This window comes from Corvus kubaryi, unplaced genomic scaffold (assembly GCF_017639235.1).
Source record: "Corvus kubaryi isolate FWS band 111438036 unplaced genomic scaffold, C.kubaryi_AGA036_p1.0 37260, whole genome shotgun sequence".
NCBI classification, from domain to species: Eukaryota; Metazoa; Chordata; class Aves; order Passeriformes; family Corvidae; genus Corvus; species Corvus kubaryi.
Window position 1 is genome coordinate 1,595,576 of NW_024581077.1, and position 13,734 is coordinate 1,609,309.

The 13,734-nt window shown below is 40.3% G+C and overlaps 1 protein-coding gene and 1 long non-coding RNA gene across 3 annotated transcripts in view; one reads left to right on the top strand and one right to left on the bottom strand.

Annotated features, from left to right (window-relative positions):
- LOC121662649 overlaps nucleotides 1–13,734 on the bottom strand; it is a 787,841-nt gene that overhangs the window by 393,380 nt on the left and 380,727 nt on the right. The window lies entirely within an intron of this gene.
- Nucleotides 1–13,734, top strand: part of NOX4 (NADPH oxidase 4) — a 113,761-nt gene that overhangs the window by 76,643 nt on the left and 23,384 nt on the right. The gene's annotated exons all lie outside the window — the stretch shown is intronic.

Sequence of the window (13,734 nt, forward strand, 5' to 3'; positions counted from 1 at the left end):
TACCAAAATCTATTTATTAGGATGATGCACTGAGCAATTCAGTGTCTGTGGCAGTGTCACGGAGTGGGAAGGGCAGGGGCTGCTGTCCTCAATGATCGCACCTGGTCTGTAACCACAACCACTGTAATAGTCATTGGTTACATATTCCAATTATGCCAGAGTGAAGTGCTGTGCTGCTTTCCATCCAGAAAGAGCAGACTTTCTGTGAAGGGCAGTTGTTACGTGCCAGCCTCTCTGTCAGCCCTGTTTAGTTTCAAGGAGACATGAAATTCTGCTTCAACTCACATATGTCAGACATGATGCTGAACTGAAGCAAAAGGGAAAAACTCTAAAATAAGTTTGTTTTCTGAAAAAGAAGGAAGGAAGGGAGGAAGGGAGGGAGGGAGGGAAGAAGATGTAACTTTCTATTTTGTGCACAATCCATACATTACATGGAGAAAGATTCCTTAATTCAAAAGAGCAGGTTTACCTTGCGGGATCAGCAGAGCGAAATCTAATGAGCTTGTTCAGTGGCACAGGCTGTAATGAAAGCCTTTGGGCACTGCTCTTCTGTGACAGGCGAGCGATGTTGGTATTGATGAACAACCTGATCTCCTTCTGTTTTCTGCTAGGGAGGAGGTTTGAAGGAATGTCTTGTTCATTCGTTGTGAATTGCTGTGTCCTGAGGAGCAAACAGGCTGAGTTCAGCATCTCCAAGTCTTCTTTCACGCATGGTTCCATTAACACTTGAGCATCTTAATTCCAAGCTTTGAGTGCAGCATAAGGGTTGTCCCTGGAGCTCAGCACCCACTTCCCTCTTTTCAGAGTGAGCACAAGCTGAGATGGGGAATGTTCCTGGCTTTCACTGCTCCATCTGTATTAGTGCTTTGCTCTTAGCGAGAGCATATTTAGTGTGTATCTGTATACATTTTGCCTTTATGTTGTTAGATGGCAGTAACTGGCTGTGTAGTGGTTGATGGTTAACTTTTCTTTTTATTGATGCATGTTTGCACTACAGTTAAGGAATCCACTGCAAAGAATCCATGCAAACAGGAGCTATCAAAATTTGATCTCTCTCTCTCAAGTAATTTGATAGCAAAATAGAGCAGGTTGGCTGCAAGCAGCTCTTAAGTGCACCACTGGAACTTAAATCCATTTATCTCTGCATTGGCTATGCCAGCTGTTTGTGGTCAGAGGCACCCCCCTCACTGAATTAACTTTGTTTTTAGTTATTTGGCCCTGCACTCAGATTCTGGCACCAGTGAATAGCATCTGCACCATGTGGAAATGTTTGGCAATTACGAGCCAATTCAATTTAGCTTGTTCCCTTGTTCGGTCCTTCTTATGATGTCCAGTGAGAAGACTCATGACTGAAATATTTAGCATGTAAAAAAACAACAGTGTCTCAATTTTACTAAGGCTGGGATCTGTTTGTCTCTGTACTGAAGGGTCCTTGGAGAATGAAATTTCAAGGGACATCGCACCATTAAAACTTCTTCACAGAAAAATATATATCAAAAGTAATTCTAAATCATGTATGGTTTTATTCTCATTGGGCCACTGGTGTTAACCGCCCCTGTGCATTCAAGTATTTGAACGCTGTCATCTAAGGTTAACCAAATTGATGAAATAGTATTAACAAGGAAACAACAAGGATGATGGCTTTATCCACAGTCATCTTTACCCTTTCTTTAATTTGCTTGTCTTGGCAAGGCTTCTCCAATGAGATATGAGGCTATTGCTTACCCTTTTTTAAACTGTCAGATCAGATCTGCAGATAAAAGCCATCAGTTGGACAGATGGAAACCATAAAACAACAAATATCTAGAAACACTCCTTTGTGTAATGTTGTACTCCTTTCCTTTTACTTGCTCATTAAGGATTGTGATCCATTTATTGATGAGGTTTATGGCCACCATTACAGGATATTTATGGGCCTCACAAACTTTTAATGAAGTCATTTTTGCAATGCATGTCTCTGTCTGAGAAATACAACTATTTCTAACAGGTAGATACTGTCACACAGTGTCAAACTGACTTGCTCAGGTTCTCCTAAGAAAGGTATGACACAGACTGGGTTGATCCCAGCACAGCACCCAAGCTGCTGCATTCCTCCTTTCTCTTTTTGCTCTTTGTAAAGTTCCTACACCAAGGGGGAAGTACCTTTTGATTAGGGATCTTCATGCACTTTCACAGTAGTTGTAGTAGAAGTAAGGTTAGAAACACTCAGTGGTGGTCTAGCGAATGGTTGATGAATGCAGCCATTAGGAAAAACATTAATGCAGTTTTCAGAATCTCAGAGAGGAACAAGAAAACAGAAAGTATTCACCTGTCTGTCCACTTTTACCTTTACAATTTGTTTAAATTACAGCTGTTAAGGGAATCTGTAAACAGGGGCAAAGTAAGTGGCACGCCTAAATCATTGATCACAGCTGGTGGATAAAGAGTGAGGTCTTCAAAAAATGAGGCTTAGTAGATACACAGGATCTAGAAGGCTGGAATTTCATCCACTGTGTACTGCCCATGCCCTGGTGTCTTTACTTGAAGACAGAGGCACCATAGCAGGATAAATGGCAAAAAGCTGTTCTACTAAAGCTAATCTACTTTTATAGTGAATTTCTGCCTGATAATACACCTGTTACTCCTGCAGAACTGAATTCTGATATAATTTGGTGACATTTTTGCCATTTGCTTTGTACTAGAATCAGATTTTTTTTCTATAGAGAATTCAGCAAAGTATTATCTAAATAAGAGTATAGCACAGTGTATTAAATAAGGAAGAAAAAGTCAATGTTGACAGGTGGGAAGCAGCAAATAGTTCTTAAGCAGAGAGTTTTAAAATTAGTGAGGTATCAAATAGGGAGCAATTCATCTTGGGATGTGTTCTTTCAATATATCAAATAATGAATGATAAGGAGGGAGATATAAAAACCAAGTTAATTAAATCCTTGGATGATATTGGACCAGGGAGGATAGTGTATGTCAGAGCGGATGGAATGAAATTTCTGAATCATCTGGCAAATTTTAGGGGATGGATTGGAAGAAAAGGAAGATGAGTTGGAATAGGCAGAAATGTCAGACAGTTCATCAAAAGAGAAATTGTTGAATAAGAAAGACTGACATCAGGTAGGAAAAGTGGTAGGATCATACCTTGTAACAGCCTTTTGTCTATGTGTATTAGAGTATGAAACCTGTTGGAATCATAGAATCATTGAGGTTGGAACAAAACCTCAAAGATTACCGAGTCCAACCTGTGACTGAACATCACTAAGTCAACTAAGCCATTGCAGTAAGTGCTTTGTACAGTCATTTTGTTAGCACTTCTAGGGGTGGTGACTCCACCACTTCCCTGGGTAGCCCATTCCAATGCTTAACCACCCTTTCAGTAAAAAAAGTCTTCCTCATGTCCAACCTGAACCTCCCCTGGCACATCTTTTGAGTCTATGTCCTTTTGTTCTGTCAGTGGTTGCCTGGGACAAGAGTCTGGCTACAGCCTCCTTTCAGGCAGTTGAAGAGAGTGATAAGGTCCCCTTGAGGCTCTTTTTCTCCAGGCAAAACAACCCCAGCTCCCTCAGCCACTCTTCATATGACTTACTCTCCAGACCCTTCATCAGCTTCACTGCTCTTGCCTGTCTGGACTCACCCCAGCAGCTCAATGTCTTTCTTGAAATGAGGGACCAAAAACTGAACACAGGATTTGAGATGCAGCCTCAAGTAAACTTGAGCATTAAGCTAATTAAACTTAAACTAAGCATCCCTTACCTTGTGGAGGGGAGTTCTGAGAATGTGTTGCTTTCTGGTTTTACCAAAACAAAGAGCATTAACTGAGGATGTAAACAACATTCTGGAAATGACAGTGGGTAAGCACGACAGAGATGGGATTAAAAGTGTGGACTTCTCCTCTGACTGATCAAAACTGTCCTTTTAGGTTAGACGTGAGGCACAGTCATGGGATCTGCATTTCACAATGATGATGAACGTGATGGGGATCAGCTTTACTGGGTGGATGCGCAGGACACTGATTTTGTGCAAGAAATCTCACATGTCATGATTTGTTCTGTAGACTGACAAGACCAGTCACACACAGTGGTGTTTCTCTGTATATATGTAGAGCAACTTCAGGAGTCCTGGTCAATAGGAGCTGGTATTGAACCTAAAGCAGAGGCTCTTTTGGCTTAGGCCCCCACTCTGTGCCAGATGTATTCATTCTGCTGTGATGCCCAGCCTCTGTTATGTTCAGAGCCATATAGTCACCTTGCCTTGCAGCAGTGTCTCGCACCCAGTGGGTTGTAGACCTCTGGATATTTATGAAAAGTGGGGGTGGGAAGGGTTAGGAAAAGAATTAGGTATTTGCAGTAATTAAACACTAGTCCCCTATCTTTCTGTCTCTCACCAAGTCACTCATATGTTTTGTTTGGGATCACCTGTTCTCTGTAAGCTTCTTATATATAACTCATAGAGAAATGCTAAGAAGTAAGGCTCTGTTCAAATGAGCACATAGAAAGGTAAGAGCTTGAAGGAATTTAAAAATTCAAGGGATAAAAATTTCTTTATTTTGAATAACCCAAGGTGGCTGTACAGAAGCATCTTTGTATGGCTAGAAAGGTAATAGCAATGACACTGCTACCTATGAATAATAATATCATTATACAGGGCCTTGGCAGGACTGAAACTGGAACACTGCATACAATAATAGGCCATTCACTCTGAAAAATAGAACTGGAAATAAGAAGTTGGAGCATATTCAGAGAAAAACAAAGAAGAGGTCAAGATAGTCAGGACTGCATTGAGCTCATCTATGATGTAATGCAGTATATTTTCTGGTAGATGATAAGCTTCTGCCAGTGAATCTATATGCAGACTCATCTACAGGTTTCTGTTGACTTCAGAAATTCCTTCTCCAAGTTGGGTGATCTCATCCTTAATCTGCCATTTTACTGTGTATGGTTCACTCTACTGTTCAGCAGGTGTTCTTTCTTTACATTTTGGCCTTGCCAGTTTTCTGTATCCCCTTCCAGATAAGAGATTCTCTGCCTAAGGAAATGAGCTTGTCTGACTATCACTGAACATCTGGAAGCCATCTGAAGTTGTGTTATCACTATCTTGCAGACTTCTCTCTTCGACTGTCAGAGGAATATTTAGAGAATTTCTTTCTAGGCTTTCTGGCAGCTAAATTCAAGCAAAGATACTTTACAGACCCCAAGCCAGTAATTACTTGCTACATTAAGCTGCCCCGAAGGAAACTTACTCCTACAGGCACATTCACTGGCCTGGATAGGATGAAGTGAAGCTTCATGTGAACATGAAGTGAAGCTTGTGGAGAACATCTTTCCCTAAAGGAAATGTAGCTGAGAGAGACATTCTTTTAAAAAGAGAGTTTTCTAGATAAAAGATGGGCTTGTGACTGGACAAAGTCACTTTGTTTACCCAATGTAAGCCCTAAGACAGAAAAGAGTCAGTGGTGAGACATGGCAAATTTTTCAAGGGGCTTTATTACATTTTAGGTAGCATATTTGTGTTCAGGTTTACCAGGTATTGAGGTAAACCTCAATAAAACTCCCATTTTATTGCAGGAGTAACTACTTCATTACAATTGCAGAATTTGCTGTGAGATTTGTCTTTCTTTTTTCTTCATATTCTCTTAATTTTGAATTCTTCACCTCTACTTAATCTAGTCCAAAGAGCCTGAGCAGGCTGACTTTGGAGAGAACTGTGATATGCCTGTCCTTGTCTTCAGATTGATCTGCTGCCAGCTGTATCTGCCAGCACTTCAGTCAGCTGCTTCTCTCATCCCCTTTTGTTTCTGCAGATACCTAGCTAGGATTTTAAATCCTGTACTTTGTCATCCTTGGGATTTGTCAGCAGAAGCCAACTTTTCTTTTCCCAGCTCTAAGGCATACTGGAGCTTGACTGGGAAAGCCTACTGGCAGTGTGGATGTTTAACTAGAGTGGTCTTCTTTTTCCCCCAGCCTACTGTATCTGAAGAAGTATTTTACTCTTTGCTATAATGTATCTCCTGAGTATATTTGTTACTGCAAAGGAGCTGCCAGGGGTGGGAAACTCATGTATGTACTATCAGGCTTTCCTGAGTCCTAAACTCCCAAGTAGTTCTCCCATTCTTATTTCAATTGAAAATACCCAAACCCTGGCTGAGGGAGCCACATTAGACTTCCAGTGCTGGTTAATATGTAATATTTAGAGATGTGGAAAACTTGAAACCCCTTTGGAAATCTGAAATGTGGTTGCATCAGTGTGGAAAGGGGTTGGAGGTCTTTGGTAGTCTTGATCCACCCCCCACAGTCCATTCCTGCCTCTTGACCTCACTCCTGCACTTGTACTGTACTGTGTCATGCTCTTCTCCAGGAGCCAGAACAAGGATGTTTATCACAGGAAAGTGCTGCCCTACATCTCTATGGCCCCTTCTCTAGCCACATCCTGTTCTTTCTCACAGTTGCAGTGTCTTACTGCAAACAATGCTTGGCTGTTACTACCAACAATCCTTGTTTGGCTCCACAGCTATCCATCCAGCTGTTGCTGTCTGAGACATGAACATTAGCCACCTTGCCTTCCAGGCTTCTACAGAAACTGATGCTGCAGGTATTTCCAGTGGTGTGGAGACATGTCCTGTCAGTGAGTATCATTTACCAAGCGAGGAAGAGGGCTAATATTGGCACTACTTCTGTGCCATCTGTTAGATGGCATCACCTCTCTGAGATGACCACCAAAGGCAGCGGTATAGGCAACAGAAAGCTTCCTGTAAATATTGAAAGAGACCGAAGATCAAATATGGAAGTGGATTACTCTAAAGCAGAAACACAGTTTGCAGTGAGATAAGCAGATAACTACTGTGTCAGTGAATGGGTTGTGGAGAAACATGGCCAGCACATTCAACCTCATTGTGGTTGCTGGTCTGCTGCATTTTATCACTTAATGATGTAACAAATACATTTTCAAAGGCAAGCTTCAGTAGGTGGTGCAGTCGTTGCCAATGCTCTTCTTTTTATTTTTCTTGATTACCTCAGGCAAAATTGGTAGGACACAATTTTATAGGGAGGCAAAGCACTTCACAAAATAGAAATTGCAATTGCTAAGGAAAAAGGTGTACAACTGGATTTCTTGTTATAATAAAGTGAAATTCTGTGTTCTTTAATCAAAGGAATACATTTTGAGAACATTTTGTAAAAATGACCTTAAAAAGGTTGCCACAGAAAAGAATGCAACATTAATTAAGAATATTGACCCAAAAATTTGGTACGGAACGTACACGTACTTTCAGAGAACGAGGTTGCCTCAGTTTATAAATTATATTTGGTTATAGTTCTCATAGTGGTTTTACACTTTTTAATGGAGTAAGTGAATGGTCTAAATTGTTGCTTCTCTCCTGTAATAGTCAGCAATGAGTAGTCAGAAATATGGGTTCTCCATAAGTACTTCAGGCAATGTTTAGATAATTTTATTCAGTTCTAAGGAAAACTAACTTGGTCTGAGAGGTTGCTTTCAGATTGCTGTGGGAGTCATGAACAAGGAATAGCCGTGTTTACAAGGCTGTCCATCCGAGTTGCAAGTCTGTTCTCTGTTGCCATCAGTGGTAGTTTGATCTCCATGCTTTGTTGAACTTCTCATTCATAGTCAGGAGGTTCTTTTCCTCCTTTTTCCTCCTGCTCACTCCTCTGTTACAAGTCCAGCTCCCAAAAGGCAGTTGTACAACTTCTGCTGCTGTAGTGTTCCAGCCTACTCCAGTGGAATCTTCTCAAACCTTCACCACGTGTCATGGAAAACCACATATCTCAGTTTGTGATTTACAGGAGGAGCATTATCCATGAAAATACAGGTGCCTGTTCAGCTGCTCCACTGTCTTACCCTTATCATCATGCCTTCAACATGTTTCCTCCTGCTAAGGATGTTATCTCTGGGCCCTTGAGAGTATAATAAGCTGAAAAAAAAGTGGTTTTGTTTTGTTTTTCCCAGTCACAGAGAAATAAATGGAACTGAGATGTACTAAAACCGATGGTTCTTACAGGATTTTAATACTAATAATGATTTGGCATGTTTCTATGAGAAGAAAATTTGGTGCTAATCGATTCTATAGTTTTTTGAGCTATCCACGTTGTTAAAATCAGATGTTTCACTAGCTGTTCAAGGAATCAACTTCTGTAGAAAAGAGAAGGAACCTTCTGCAAGCTCTAGTATGTACTGTAAGAATATGTTTGAAGTTGAAAGGAAAAAATGTGAAAAGTCAATCAGAAATTTAACTCAAGCAGTTTAAAAAGATCAGGAGAGGGTGGCTAATGAAACCTGAATTAGAATCATAACCCTTTGCAATCTTGCACAAAACAGTATATAAATTTGATTGGACCCACTGGGTTTTGCAAGCTTATTTGTCTAAGGGGCTGCTGATTTCTTTAATGGAAACATCATTTTTCACAGTGTCAGGAGAACACATGGGAATCTTTGATCACGCATGCCAGATGTCACATTTTGTGACACTTTTAAACCTTGGAAAGCTGTTGTAGTTTTGGAAATCCGTAAAAAACAAGGATGGCATGCTTTGTTCACTAGTGGTTCTTTTTCTAAAAGGCTGTTGGTACTGAAATGCTGTCAATGATCACAACCCCTCTGGAAAAACAGTGTTGGAGTGTACACATCTAAATTGAGGCTGAAATAATGGCATGAGGTATTGTATGTTGACTTCAAAAAAGGAAGTGGCTGTCTTGATTTTTGCTGCAGAAAACATTTTAAAATCTTTGATAGTAGTAAATACAGCTTCTTTAAAACATAAAAATCCTGTAATTTGTTGTAGCTAGGCTTTTACTGAAAAATGTGTATTGAGCCTGGAACTCCAAAATGTTCTAGAGCAGTGCAGTAGTCAGTTTTGCTTTCTGCAGGCCTACCATATGAAAGATTGTCTCTGATACAAGTTTGGGATTTGGATGGTTACCAGCAGTCCTTCTCTGATCTCTGTTATGCTGGTGCCCTGAAGAGTGGTGCATCAGGAAGCTGTTCTGCTAGACAGAGCCACACAGCAGAGGGACAAACTAACTTAAACTGGAGAAACAGCAGACAACTGATGGTTATAATCAGACAGCAAAATTCAGGGAAACAGTACTGATCCAGAATATGACTGAGCTACAGTGAGCACATCAGGAGCCTGTTTTTTCAGATATCAGAGAAAAGAGGAGTCTTAAGAAGGAATTTGAAGGGAGATAATGAAATAGCTCTGCAGATGTTTACAGAGATTCCCTCCCAGGCATGAAGGGAAATGTGGGAGGAACATGGAGGCACTTGTTTGAATATTTGTCATGTGGGGGTGGAAGCTGATACTGTGGGTTATCAGAGAGAGGTGATTGCATCTCTCTGGTGCAGCCAAGTTAGAGCACCAGAAGAACATAAAGAAACTGCTTCAGCCATCAGACAGTCGGTTCCTTGGAGTTCTCAGGCTGAATCCATCAGTTCTGAGCTGTGCTTTTGGTAGGACAAGTAAAAGAGAAGACTAAGCATGGGAGAAGGAATGTTTAGTTGATTTTATTATGATTTTGGAGAATGTCAGTGATGTTTTTATAAGGAATCAGGGGAGGGATTCAGCTCCATTAGCTGTATTGATTGTGTGTCATGACTGTATTGAGAACTTAATGTGCTCATGCAAAGATACCTACATGTGGGTCTTTGTAAGAACTGAATACCAAGAATATAAAATCTCATGCTGCTGGTTTAAATCCTTACTCAGTTGACACTGGTAAGAGCTTTGCCACAGACTTCAGTCAGATTAGGATTTCACTTTTTGTGCTCTATGCAGTACTTTGTATCCAAGCATTTTGTTCAGCTTGCAGATGATGATACTGCTTTAATTAAAATTTCCTACAAGCTCTTGAATTAACTCCCCTATCCATCTGTTATTCCACTAATATCCCAGATAATGTCTTACAGTAGCTCCCAGAGAGCGTGGAAATAAAAAAGTGGTATCATCATTTACTGTTGAGTAGTGAAGTACAATGCAAGCATTAAACTTTTCTAAGGGCTCCTACACCCTGAAGTAAAGGATGGCACTGAGAGCCAAGTCCAAAAGGTGTGAGCAGGTATCTCCACACATCACTGTGCAGTGCCTTATGGAAAATAATGAGCTGGATCTCAAAAGCAGTACATCTGCCTGTGTCCCTGAGACAGTGTCCCTTGGTTTAGGGACAGCCCCATGTTAGTGCAGTGGCATTGCCCAGCACTGGAACAAGCTGGTTTAGTGCTTGTTGGGCTATTTTGGTACCACTGCACTGTAGAATGGGAGTGTGCTTTAAATAGAAAATATCTATAAGATACTTTTTAATAATGTCCTCTGCTATTTTTTGTGATGTATTTTATTTTGAAGAGCTTTTTTTCCCTCTTTCTGAGCTAAGAAATTGTGCCAGAATAATAAGCAAGAGCACTCCTAAGACTGGAAGTGAATGCAGTGAAAAGAACAACTTGTTATTTAAATAAGTTTGCCTGAAGGGGCAATTTCTAAATTTTTAGTAAAATTCCATTCCCTTCCTTCATGTTAATTAAATGAAAGCTGGGGGATAGGAGAGCATAGCATGGTAGTGTGATATATCTGGGGCCCAGCTCAAGAAACAAAAAGTCATTTTACCCCCCCCTTGGCTTTTTATTGAGTGCTGTGATATTTCATTTTCAATAATGAGCTGCTTTTATGCAAAAGTTTTCGGTCCTACTAAATGAAAGGAGGAACATGTTGACAGGAAACAAAAATTGCATAATCTCTGCAGAAGTCTATGACTGAATCACTGCTCTGTTCAACCCTGTGCCATTTGATATGGCATCAGGAGGTTTCTTTCTTCCACTGACTTGAATAAGAAAAGGATAAATGACCACTGCCATTAAGGCATCAGGGCCACATTTGTCTCAGTTATAAATTATCCCCATACTAAAAAGGGATTAAATAGAGCATGTTTATGACCTCCAACAAAATCTTCTAGGGAGATCATGTTATCCTTGGAATCAGTCTTTCCAGGCAGTCTGGTGCAGTGGGTTAACGCAGTAGCAATATTTCTCCAGGTTTTCCCCCAGTTCTCTTCTTCACACTTGGAAGCAGTGACTTCTGGCTGCTTTGTGCTGGACCACATGCAGACACAGCAGGAGGCTCTTGGCTTCTCTGATTGCATCTGCTGTCCAAGCAACCGCTCCTCACTCCCTGAGAGGAAGACACAGTGGGCAAATAGAAATATTTTGCAGGCCAGATGGGGCTAATGGACCACAAACTGGAGCATTCTGACCAAAATGCATATTTAATTGCAGGTTGTTTCTTGAATTTCTGGCATGCACTGTGCTTGACTGGTTTCTGGTGACCAGATCTAGTTTTGCATTTTTCCTCTCCTGATCATGTCAGTGTTATTCAGAGGCACTCAGACTTTCCAGGAATTGCTTAATCCCTTCTGAGATCAAACATATATAGTTCAGGTAGTCCTCAAGTAGTGCAGTTGTGTTAAGTGGCTCCCCTACAGTATATAACTGTTGTCACATCCACTGTGGTAATTTCTGGAAAAATGTGCTTTGATTGTTTCTGTTCCATTTTCTTGTGGTTTTCACTCAAAATCTTGCCTTTGTGTATCCAAAGGAAAGTTAGTGCTGCTTGTCCAAAATGTGAGTAATTTCCCTCAGGCCTGTGTTTTTGCACTTCATACCTTTAGGAGCAATTCTCTAGATTTCACCAGCTAGGTGGGGGCTGATTAGGGTAACATGTGTAAGAGGTATGCCAGGAATGACAGGGTTGATGGTCTTTGTTATCCAGTTGTTTTGGGTTTTTTTCTTTTTTTATATACTCTGATATCCTAAAATTAGATCTCTGTTGCATTTGTTACATATACATCTGAGACCCATAACATTTGTGGACTTCTTTCAGAATATCCCTTGGACCAGATTTATTTCAGTGTTACAGCCTGCTTCTCAACATTTTCCCTGTTGTTTATTTAAACAAGAGATGCTCCTTTACCTACTCAGTCAAGTGATAGTGCAACTCTTAGATCTCTTGAAGCAGTTGCTGCTGCACTCTGAACGAGCAGTAGTATAATTTCATTAGTGGAAAATAAACCCTTTTTAAGTAAGTGCGGTATAAAGTGTTATGTAAGAGGAAACATTTAATGAGCAGATGCTTAAAATTCTGTTTATATTGTATGCACATGGCCAGTTAAGTTTTTCTTGGCCCCATTGTGTAAAAGAATATGTCTGTCTTAAGTAAGGAGTGTATTTGTTTTTCTAATATTCTCATCATGCTGGAACTAACATACTTGACATTGCAAAGTTTTGAGATTCTCCAAGAGCACGTTTTTAGAATACTGTAGAGACTACATATACAGAAACAAGAGTAAGCACATTTAGGTTGAAGATGGCTTAGTTATAAAATTTGTTTGCTTAAAAACATTTCCAATGCCTTCTGATGATGTCTGTGGCTAGGCCAATGTCTTCTCCCTTTCTCTCCAGGCAGGACACCAAGAAAGGAGTTTATAAGACAGGATATAGTTAAGGATCAGAGTCCAGATCTATCAGAAAGTTGGTAGTTATCTGTGTTCAATTAAGACACCATAGAAGAAGGAGCCTAGCATATGAGGCATCAAGATGTCAACCATAGCAGAGGTCTGGAAAAAATTTCCTAAGAAGGATCATAATGGCCAAAGACACCCAGACAAGATGTTGTCTTGACTGGTAAGATGATGCCAAGGGTCAGACCACCAAACTAAAAGAAATGAGATCAGACTGAGAACTTAAGTTATGGCTAAAATCCAGCCCTCCAAAGGAATTAATCAGATGAGGTTTGGAAGACTTTGTCTGGGAAAAGAGATGTCTTCTCTGCCTTTAATTCTCCAGCTGTTATAAAGGAGAAGCTTACGCCCTTTCATTAGAAATGGAGTATGTGCAGCTCAGTTGTGCAACAGTACCAGTGTGTGTGTATGAAACTGATGTGTGTTGCAGCTTTTTAGTGGACTCAGGCCAAAGCTTGCTCTCAGTCAGCAGATCTGTGGGCAAATGTGTCTGCTGAGCTGCTGAACATTGTGCCGGTCCCACCACACTTGGCTCTATTCACCTGTTACCTAAACTGTGCTTATCCAGTGAGTCACCCCTACACAGAACAGGCCTTGAGTAAATGTCCTGTTCAAGTTCTCTTTATAGCAGTTTCTAAAGATGAATCTGCTCCTGAGGTAAGATATGCAGCTGTTTTTCCATAGGTAGTGGATGAAATGTTTTTCCATATGAGTGTATAAAATCTTACAGCCCATGAATTGTGAGCTATCTATGGGTGACCGTGCTCAGATTGTCAGCAGTGTAGGAAAGATCTTGTAGGAGGTCAAACTTTTGAAAATACCTAAAACTGATTTTTAAATTATAGCCAATGTACTATCCAATAGTATCTGAAGTATTAAAAATAGGTTGGAAATGGAACACAGTCTCCTAATCTTTAAAATCAAGTGGACAAAATGGTTATAATATTGAGAGTTATGAGTCAAATGGGAACAACTCAGCGATTTTTCTCTCTCTTCAGAAAACCTGTATAAGATGAACCTCCTAGGCAGGCCTAGCCAAATTCTTTTCTGTAGATACAAAAATGCTGCTAGCAAGGATTTTTCTTGCTATTTTCTAAGTCCATGAGAGACTTTTCTCTCTCACAGAAGAGGTAGCAGGGAATGTAAACAACCAAGCCAACTGCAACCTTGAAAAGTCTTGTTTATGGTATAGTAGAAAAATATTTTGACAATGGATGTTTTAGGATTTTAGCCA